The following is an 8,261-nucleotide window of genomic DNA, read 5'->3' as shown; positions in this document are numbered from 1 at the left end:
TCGATCACCCCTATGCTTCCTCTCCATCTCCCTTCATTGGCTTTAGGGTATAGCTTTAGAGTAAGAAACACCAGGAAATAGCCACACATCCAGGCACTCACAGACACAGGCATTCATACAATTTGCATTTGTGTCTCCCGCTAGTTCTCCACCCCCGCTTGTTAACTAACACAACGCAACGCAAAGTTTCATTTCAGAGTCAGACCTGACAACAGTGTTCCTGGCCTGCGACTGGAGAGAGTGCTCGCTCGCTCGGCTCGGGTGCTCTCTCTCTCTCTCTCTCTCTCTCTGCCGTTTCCTGCCTCTACCATGACCAGCGGGGACCACAGTGGCGATGCACTACAGTCATATGCTATTTAGGGACAGCGGAGCCATGCTGGCTGCTCATCGCACAGCCCCACGTCCACTATGACAACATTCAACATGTCAGGCTGCAGGCTGCAAGCTGCAATGCAGAGGGAGGGACTGCTGAGGAAAATGTGCAACCTGCCTTCAGTTTAGATTAATAAAGGCACAGCAGACTACAGTTGATAAATGACAGCGTTAGTCTTGAATGCCAAAGGCTATGTTAGTGAAGTGTGGCGCTGTGTGTCTGTATCTGGAATAGAATATGCAGCCGCCCCACACAAGAGGATACTTCCAGGCAGCTTGCACATACACTGGATATTCTCTGTGCCGAGCCATGAATATATTTTCATGGCGCTGGACAAGTTTCTGGGGGGAGAGAAATGGCTTGAATAAAGGACAATATATCAGCTCCCTGAGATAATATTAGGAAATGATCCCTTTATTGGTTTCCAGCAGATCACTCATCCAACTTTCATTGTGTTTCCAGGTGTAGAATGCACCATGGGGGGGGGGGGGGGTTGTTTGGGGGTAGGTGTGCCTGTGCAGCCCCAGAAAGGCGGTGGGGACTTACAAGCCAGGCCGTGGCCTCCTAGTGACGCAACACCTTCAGCGTTGCTACTAGTCAGGTCAAGAGCAATGCAAGTACTTTCTGAGTTCCCGAAAAATCGGGAACTCCTCCCACTTTGTTGAGAAGCAAACAACCTGAAAAGTCGATGATAATCAGGCTAGGGACTTCCCACTGCCCCACAGAGGAGGATTTTCACAGAATTGTGAACACTGTTGCGCTCAGCTGGAGAGAAACCCTCTCACAACTCATTCCTGGTATTTTTAATTTGTGACTGAAGTTCAAGATGAGGATAGACAGATGGCCAGATGAATTTCTAAGTATGCAACTACATCAGGGACAGGTTTTTAATGGCAAAACAAGTTTTCCAAAGGTCCACACTAACAGCTGTTTGTTCTGAAGGCAGTTTCTCATCGGATGGGGGGAGGGGGGGGGAGGTGGCACTGAAACCTACTGGCAAAGCTTACTCTCCATCTGAGGTGGAGGTAAGACCTTCCAAACTGTATGGTAAACTGTGGTCATACCAGTAAATATTAGTTCATTATTTAGCAGATATTCATGAAAAGACCAAAATTGGCAAAAGACAGCATAGTTTCAATGAGCAATGTTCTGGTGGGCTGCGCGGGCACCATGGACCTCCCTTATTTAAAATTCCTGGCTACAGCCATGGGTTCAATGTTGTTGGCGAATGATCAACAATACAGTACAAAAAAGTAGATTCAAACACAATGGCAACTAACAGCAACCCACGGCAGAGCTTTTGGTTGTTGTGTAGTCCTCATCTACGGGTATGGCAATTTTTTTACCTAATCAGGGAGGGCAATTTCAAGCAATTTCCCGCTTAATGCATCTAATATACATGCAGCAGTGGAGCTCAGAACAAGCTTCCCTATCAAGCAGAATCAATTTCTATTCAGTCTGTAAAATGAGGTGAGCCTACAGTCAATATTTGTTCATGGAAAAATAACTTAAGAATGAATAGCTTCAGCATACAAATGCCTCAGCTGGTTCCAGGCACTGTCATACACAACTCTCACACAGAAGATGACCCCCAAGACACATTTTTGCATGGATGGCGTGTGAAGGATGTGTGTGTGTGTGTGTGTGTGTGTGTGTGTGTGTGTGTGTGTGTGTGTGTGTGTGTGTGTGTGTGTGTGTGTGTGTGTGTGTGTGTGTGTGTGTGTGTGTGTGTGTGTCTGTGTGTGTGTCTGTGTGTGTGTGTGTGTGTGTACGCTTGTGTTTGTTTGTGTGTGTGTGTGTGTGTGTGTGTGTGTGTGTGTGTGTGTGTGTGTGTGTGTGTACGCTTGTGTTTGTGTGTGTGTGTGTGTGTGTGTGTGTGTGCGCTTGTGTTTGTGTGTGTGTGTGTGTGTGTGTGTGTGAGAGAGAGAGAGAGAGAGAGAAAGACAGACAGAGAGAGAGAGAGAGAGAGAGAGAGAGAGAGAGAGAGAGAGAGAGAAAGAGAGAGAGAATGATAGAAATGCACATCCTGTGCAAGCCAATGCCTTTTTGATGCTTTCCCCTTGGGGACAAAATGTGGGGACAGGGACATCGTGGTTGAAAAATACAAAACGCCAAAAAAATAAAACCCAGGCACTCCCAATAGAATCCAACAAAGCCTTCTTTGATTCGTCACCATTTGAAATGGAAGTGTTTCAAGTAAGATGGAAGCTTTATTGCCTTGTATAGACAGCTTTCCCCTTGACGGCCTCTGGACAGTAGTGGTAGGAAGACATGGGGACACATGGGAACAGAGGGAACCAGCGCTCCAGGCATGGCAGGTCACAGCCAACAGGAGCAGACAAGAGGCTCTTCAAGGTAAACAGGATGCACCGCCTTGTCTGGCGCTGTCGGTCACTTTAAAACCGACATACATCTGATGGGGTCACTTCTCAAGAGATCTGGTGACGAGGGACCGCGACGCACCAGGCAATTTACTCAGGGCGTCATTCCGTAAGGGCACTGGCAAGGGCCACTGTTATTAAACTTGGATGATAATAAGAAAATCGGAGTCCGGTGTCTAAATCGGGCTCTGAGGGCTGGCGTTATTTCAGAACACGAACTGATCACATGGCTGCTGCTGGAGAAGACACACAGTCTCCATATTGCAGACTTTCATCTTAAAAATTCGGCTTCCTATGTCTGATCTGATCTCCCAGGGCAGTATATTCTGAGTCACACACAAACACACACACACACACACACGGACACACACGCGCACACACACACACACACACACACACACACACACACACACACACGGACACACATGCGCACACACACGGACACACACACACACACACACACACACACACACACACACACACACACACACACACACACACACACACACACACACACACACACACACAGAAAGCTACAAAGCTAATACACCCTAGCCATGGTAGACTTGGCGAAGTAAGCTCCTCTCTCCTCCTGATCCAAGCCAGAAGGGGAGAGGCCCCATCTAATGAGCACAGGAGCGAGCACTGTCATCCCGACAAACCCCCTTGCAATATGGGATGAGATCAGCCCTTTTCTGAGCCAACGGGGAGCCATTCCCCAGGCTGAGTACTGCTGAATACTGCATCAGGATCTCTGCTGATGGGGAACGGAGACTGGAGAGCAGGAAGAGGAGGAAGAGGAGGAGGTGGTGGAGGAGGAGGAGGTGGTGGAGGAGGAAGAGGAGGAGGTGGTGGAGGAGGAAGGGCAGGGGAGGGGGAGGAAGAGGAGGTGGTGGAGGAGGAAGAGGAGGTGGTGGTGGAGGAGGAAGGGCAGGGGAGGGGGAGGAAGAGGAGGTGGTGGAGGAGGAAGAGGAGGTGGTGGAGGAGGAGGAAGGGCAGGGGAGGGGGAGGAAGAGGAGGTGGTGGAGGAGGAAGAGGAGGTGGTGGTGGAGGAGGAAGGGCAGGGGAGGGGGAGGAAGAGGAGGTGGTGGAGGAAGGGCAGGGGAGGGGGAGGAAGAGGAGGTGGTGGAGGAGGAAGAGGAGGTGGTGGTGGAGGAGGAAGGGCAGGGGAGGGGGAGGAAGAGGAGGTGGTGGAGGAGGAAGAGGAGGTGGTGGTGGAGGAGGAAGGGCAGGGGAGGGGGAGGAAGAGGAGGTGGTGGAGGAGGAAGAGGAGGTGGTGGAGGAGGAGGAAGGGCAGGGGAGGGGGAGGAAGAGGAGGTGGTGGAGGAGGAAGAGGAGGTGGTGGAGGAGGAGGAAGGGCAGGGGAGGGGGAGGAAGAGGAGGTGGTGGAGGAGGAAGAGGTGGTGGAGGAGGGAGGGGAGGTAGGAAACTACGAAGGCAGTCAGGGCAGGGGCGTCTGCTCTGCCCCCCCTCCAGCTCCACAACAAAGCCCCAGTCTTCCCCCGATGCCTGCCTGGCGCGGCAGAGTACAGAGCTGCACAGATGTGTCCTTCCGTCCCGTCCCCCAACTATCCGCCAGCCAGCCAGGGGTGCATTTCTGGAAACCAAAGTTGCTAACTTTGTTAGCTACTACTTTGTTGTTGTTTGCAATGCGATTTCCCATTGACAACTACCAAAGTTTCTAACTGCTGACAACTACGCTTTCCAGAAACGCACCCCAACCTCGGAAGGCTACCCCAAGTTCACCGTCTCACTTCTGTCAGGGTACTCGTGTTCAGTTCAGTTCAGCGGCATCACGCTTTTAGCAATAACCCAGCAGCCAACCCACCCCGGCCGCGATGTGTTAGCGAGCAAGCAAGCAAGCCGGGCCGCCGTCAGGCGAGCGGGGCGACCTTCCTCCCCGCCCCTCTCCCACAGCTGTGGACTATATTTGGCTGCCGAGTAGCACTGGGAGAGACAGGTGTGACAGCTAATATAAGATGACTCAGCAGCGGAAGGGAAGCCATCATGCTGCAGTGTGCATTGAGACTAATGCAATTAAGATGGAGGAGCCAGAAAAGACATGATCTCCACTCCAGCAAAGCAAACAGCCATCGAATGCAGCAGCAAACAGCAAGTAGCCAAACGGTAGGGCACTCGTCTACCATGCGGCTGACCTGGGTCCTTTAACGGCCCTTCTCTCTCTCTGTCCACCAACTCGCTTCCTGTCACCACCTTCACTGTCCTGTCATAAATAAAGTAAAAAAGACCAAAAAATATATATCTTCAGATGGAGGACCAAAAACACATGATCCTCATTCCAGCAAAGCAAATAGCCATCGAATGCAGCAAACAGCAAGGTTTTACATTGCATTGCAGACACTTCATAACCAAAGCGACTTACAAACGACATGATCATTTGCCAACATCACTAGCAGATACAAAGTGCACAGGAAATATACAAAACAACAAGTGCAGATGCAAAGCTGGGGTACTTTTGTAAAGTAGAGTACACACACACACACACACATACACATCATACACACACACACGCACACACACACACACACACACACACACACACACACACACACACACACGCACACACACACACACACACACACACACATACACATCATGTCAAGAGTGTGGCCTGGTCCCCAGTTTGCGACCGGGGTGCCACAGGACAGGAGAACGCCATTGACTTTGCATAGCAACAATCTCCCATCAGAGGGGGAGGAATGAAATGTAGCATTTTATCACTGGCTTATCTCCTCCACCCAAGCCTTCACTAACAGGCTCTGCTGTGTATAGCCTCAAAGCCAGATGTGGGAGTAATGAGGGGAAAGAGAGGAGATGAGGAGAGGGAAAGAGAGAGAGAGAGAGAGAGAGAGAGAGAGAGAGAGAGAGAGAGAGAGAGAGAGAGCGAGAGAGAGAGAGAGAGAGAGAGAGAGAGAGAGAGAGAGAGAGAGAGAGCGAGAGCGAAAGGGAGCGGTGGAGGGAAGAGAGAGAGCAGTTCTTTGCTGAAGACATCAGCAGCCATTTGATGGTCTTGGTGGTAGCGATTAGCATGCTCCGCCTCACCTTTTGGCGGCATCTGATGCATACCAATGAGCTGGTCCCTGGCCTGCTCGTCACACTCACATGCCGCACTTCATTTTCAGAGTGAGGGTGTGGGGAGTGGGGTGTGTGGGGTGTGTGGGGTGTGTGGTGTGGCGAGCAGGGCTCTAAATTAACACCAGCCAACGAGCCAAATGCTGGTGAAATTTCAGTTTGGCTGGTAGAAAAGACCAACTTACCAGCCACTTTCACCCATTAGTTGGTATGTGTTTGGCTGGTAAGGTTAAAATCTACTAGCCATTTTGGCTGGTGATGAAAAAAGTTAATTTAGAGCCCTGGTGGCGAGTGAGGGGTGGTGGAGTATTCTTTGGTCCGCTGCGTGACAGGTGGTGATTTAATATCCAAATGTTAGCATGGCTCACTATGCAGGCCCAAACCCATTGGTTAGTCACACATAGACACAGACATAGACACCTGCACAGACACACGATACTAATCGGCGTATGCATAAATGCATGGGCACACACACACACACACACACACACACACACACACACACACACACACACACACACACACACACACACACACACACACACACACACACACACACACACACACACACACACACACACACACACACACACACACACACACACACACACACACCATGCAAATTCACACACCGTTCCTTGATGCTGCTTCTTCATACTGTATATGATAAAATTTACATTTGATAAAATGTGATAACATGCACACATCTTGTTGCGTTTATAGAGTATTGGGGAGGAAAAAAAACAAACACAGTTGCCAAAAGGCCCGATGAAATTCTCCTAGCCTGTCTTATCAGATCAGGCCTCCCATGAGGAAATTACACAGCGAGAGCTGCTGCATTCAAGCCCAGCCCGGCCTTTTTAAGCACCCCAAGGAGTAGTTAGGTGAGCACAAACAGGTTTGATTTCCTCGTAATGCCTTTTAACTTCTGTCTTTGGAAGTCTTCAAACGGTATGTGACTTTTGGGCTTTTGGACCTGACGACTATTAAAAAGCATTTGATGAAGAAAATAAGGAGATGGTTTTAAAAAGAAATATCACAGACCACAGCCTGCCTGGCAAATATGATTGCTGCGATCCACCAACTTTGGTGACCTGGCAATCGAGCAATCTTTTTTTTAAAATTTCTGAGATGAGAGCCTTGGTATTACTCATCAATTAGCAGCACATGTGACACTATGAGTGTCGAAGTGAGCATCTCCACCGGCAATCCACACTGTCACCCACCAGCGCAGTAGTGGCTACTACACCGAGAAGGACAGCACAAGCTGCAGTGTCGCCACTCAAACACGTGCCAAAAAATGAACCCTTCTTTGCATCTGCACTTGTTGTTCTGTATATTTCCTGTGCACTTTGTATCTGCTAGTGATGTTGGCTATGATTATGTTCTCGTTTGGTTATAAAGCGTCTTGCCAAATGCAATGTAATAATAATAATAATACTGTGTCATACACCACACAGCTACCCTAGCCCTTTCACAGCTTCACTGCATGACGACATGGCATCCAATGCCATTTCGCTTCCAGATAACACCGCGACCGCCTCATCTAAGAGATAGGATGTGGCATTTCAGACATGAGCTGGGGGCAGCTTTGCATAAAGCTGTTGCCTGCAGACCAAACAGAATAACAGCAGAAAATAAGTCTTCAAGAGGATCTCCAATGAGGCAAAGGTAATGATCCAGATCATCACAGCATAGGCAACAAACAACCGAATGAGTTGCAAATAAACCCTCCTCTACTTTATCAAATATAAATACAAAATACAAACACATAAATGCAAACCACAAATAAAGGAGCAGCTGAAAAGCTTCATCTGTTTTGTTATAGCTTCCTACTGAAGAAGTATCATAATTGAGCTTGCATCCTGAAGTGGGTGGTAGTTGGTACTACACTTAGTGGAAATACCGATATGACAGAGAGAGTGTGATCATCCCAAAAGGTGACTGCTGCAGTTAGGGGTAATTTCCCACCACGGCTGAATAGCTTTAATTAAAGTGTTTCTCTTTTTGTGGAGGAGAGAATGATGAATGCTGCAGAACTGGGATAGGGAACAAGTTCCATATTCACATTCCGGAATATGAATATTGCTTCACAGTGCCTTAACAAATTTGCCCTGACAAAATGCGCTGAAGCCTTTTTAATAATTTCATGTATTATTTTTTCGCTATTGGCCACAGAGCTTGGTAACATGCAGTGAAACACCATGTAACCCTGCACCAATGGCGATATTATACAACAAACGCAAATGTGTTTCATCCTACTATTACGGATTGCAGCAACATGGATTATTTCTCTTCAAATAATTCTAACCCTCTAATTGTAACCTTTTCGTTTTTTAAAGGCTGATTATAATTTGAAATGGTTTACACTATCTAATCACACCCTTTGTCATCCATCTTTTTTAATCGGATTT

The sequence above is a fragment of the Engraulis encrasicolus genome, chromosome 16 (assembly GCF_034702125.1).
Source record: "Engraulis encrasicolus isolate BLACKSEA-1 chromosome 16, IST_EnEncr_1.0, whole genome shotgun sequence".
Lineage (NCBI taxonomy): Eukaryota > Metazoa > Chordata > Actinopteri > Clupeiformes > Engraulidae > Engraulis > Engraulis encrasicolus.
Note: the sequence above shows the minus strand (reverse complement) of the source record.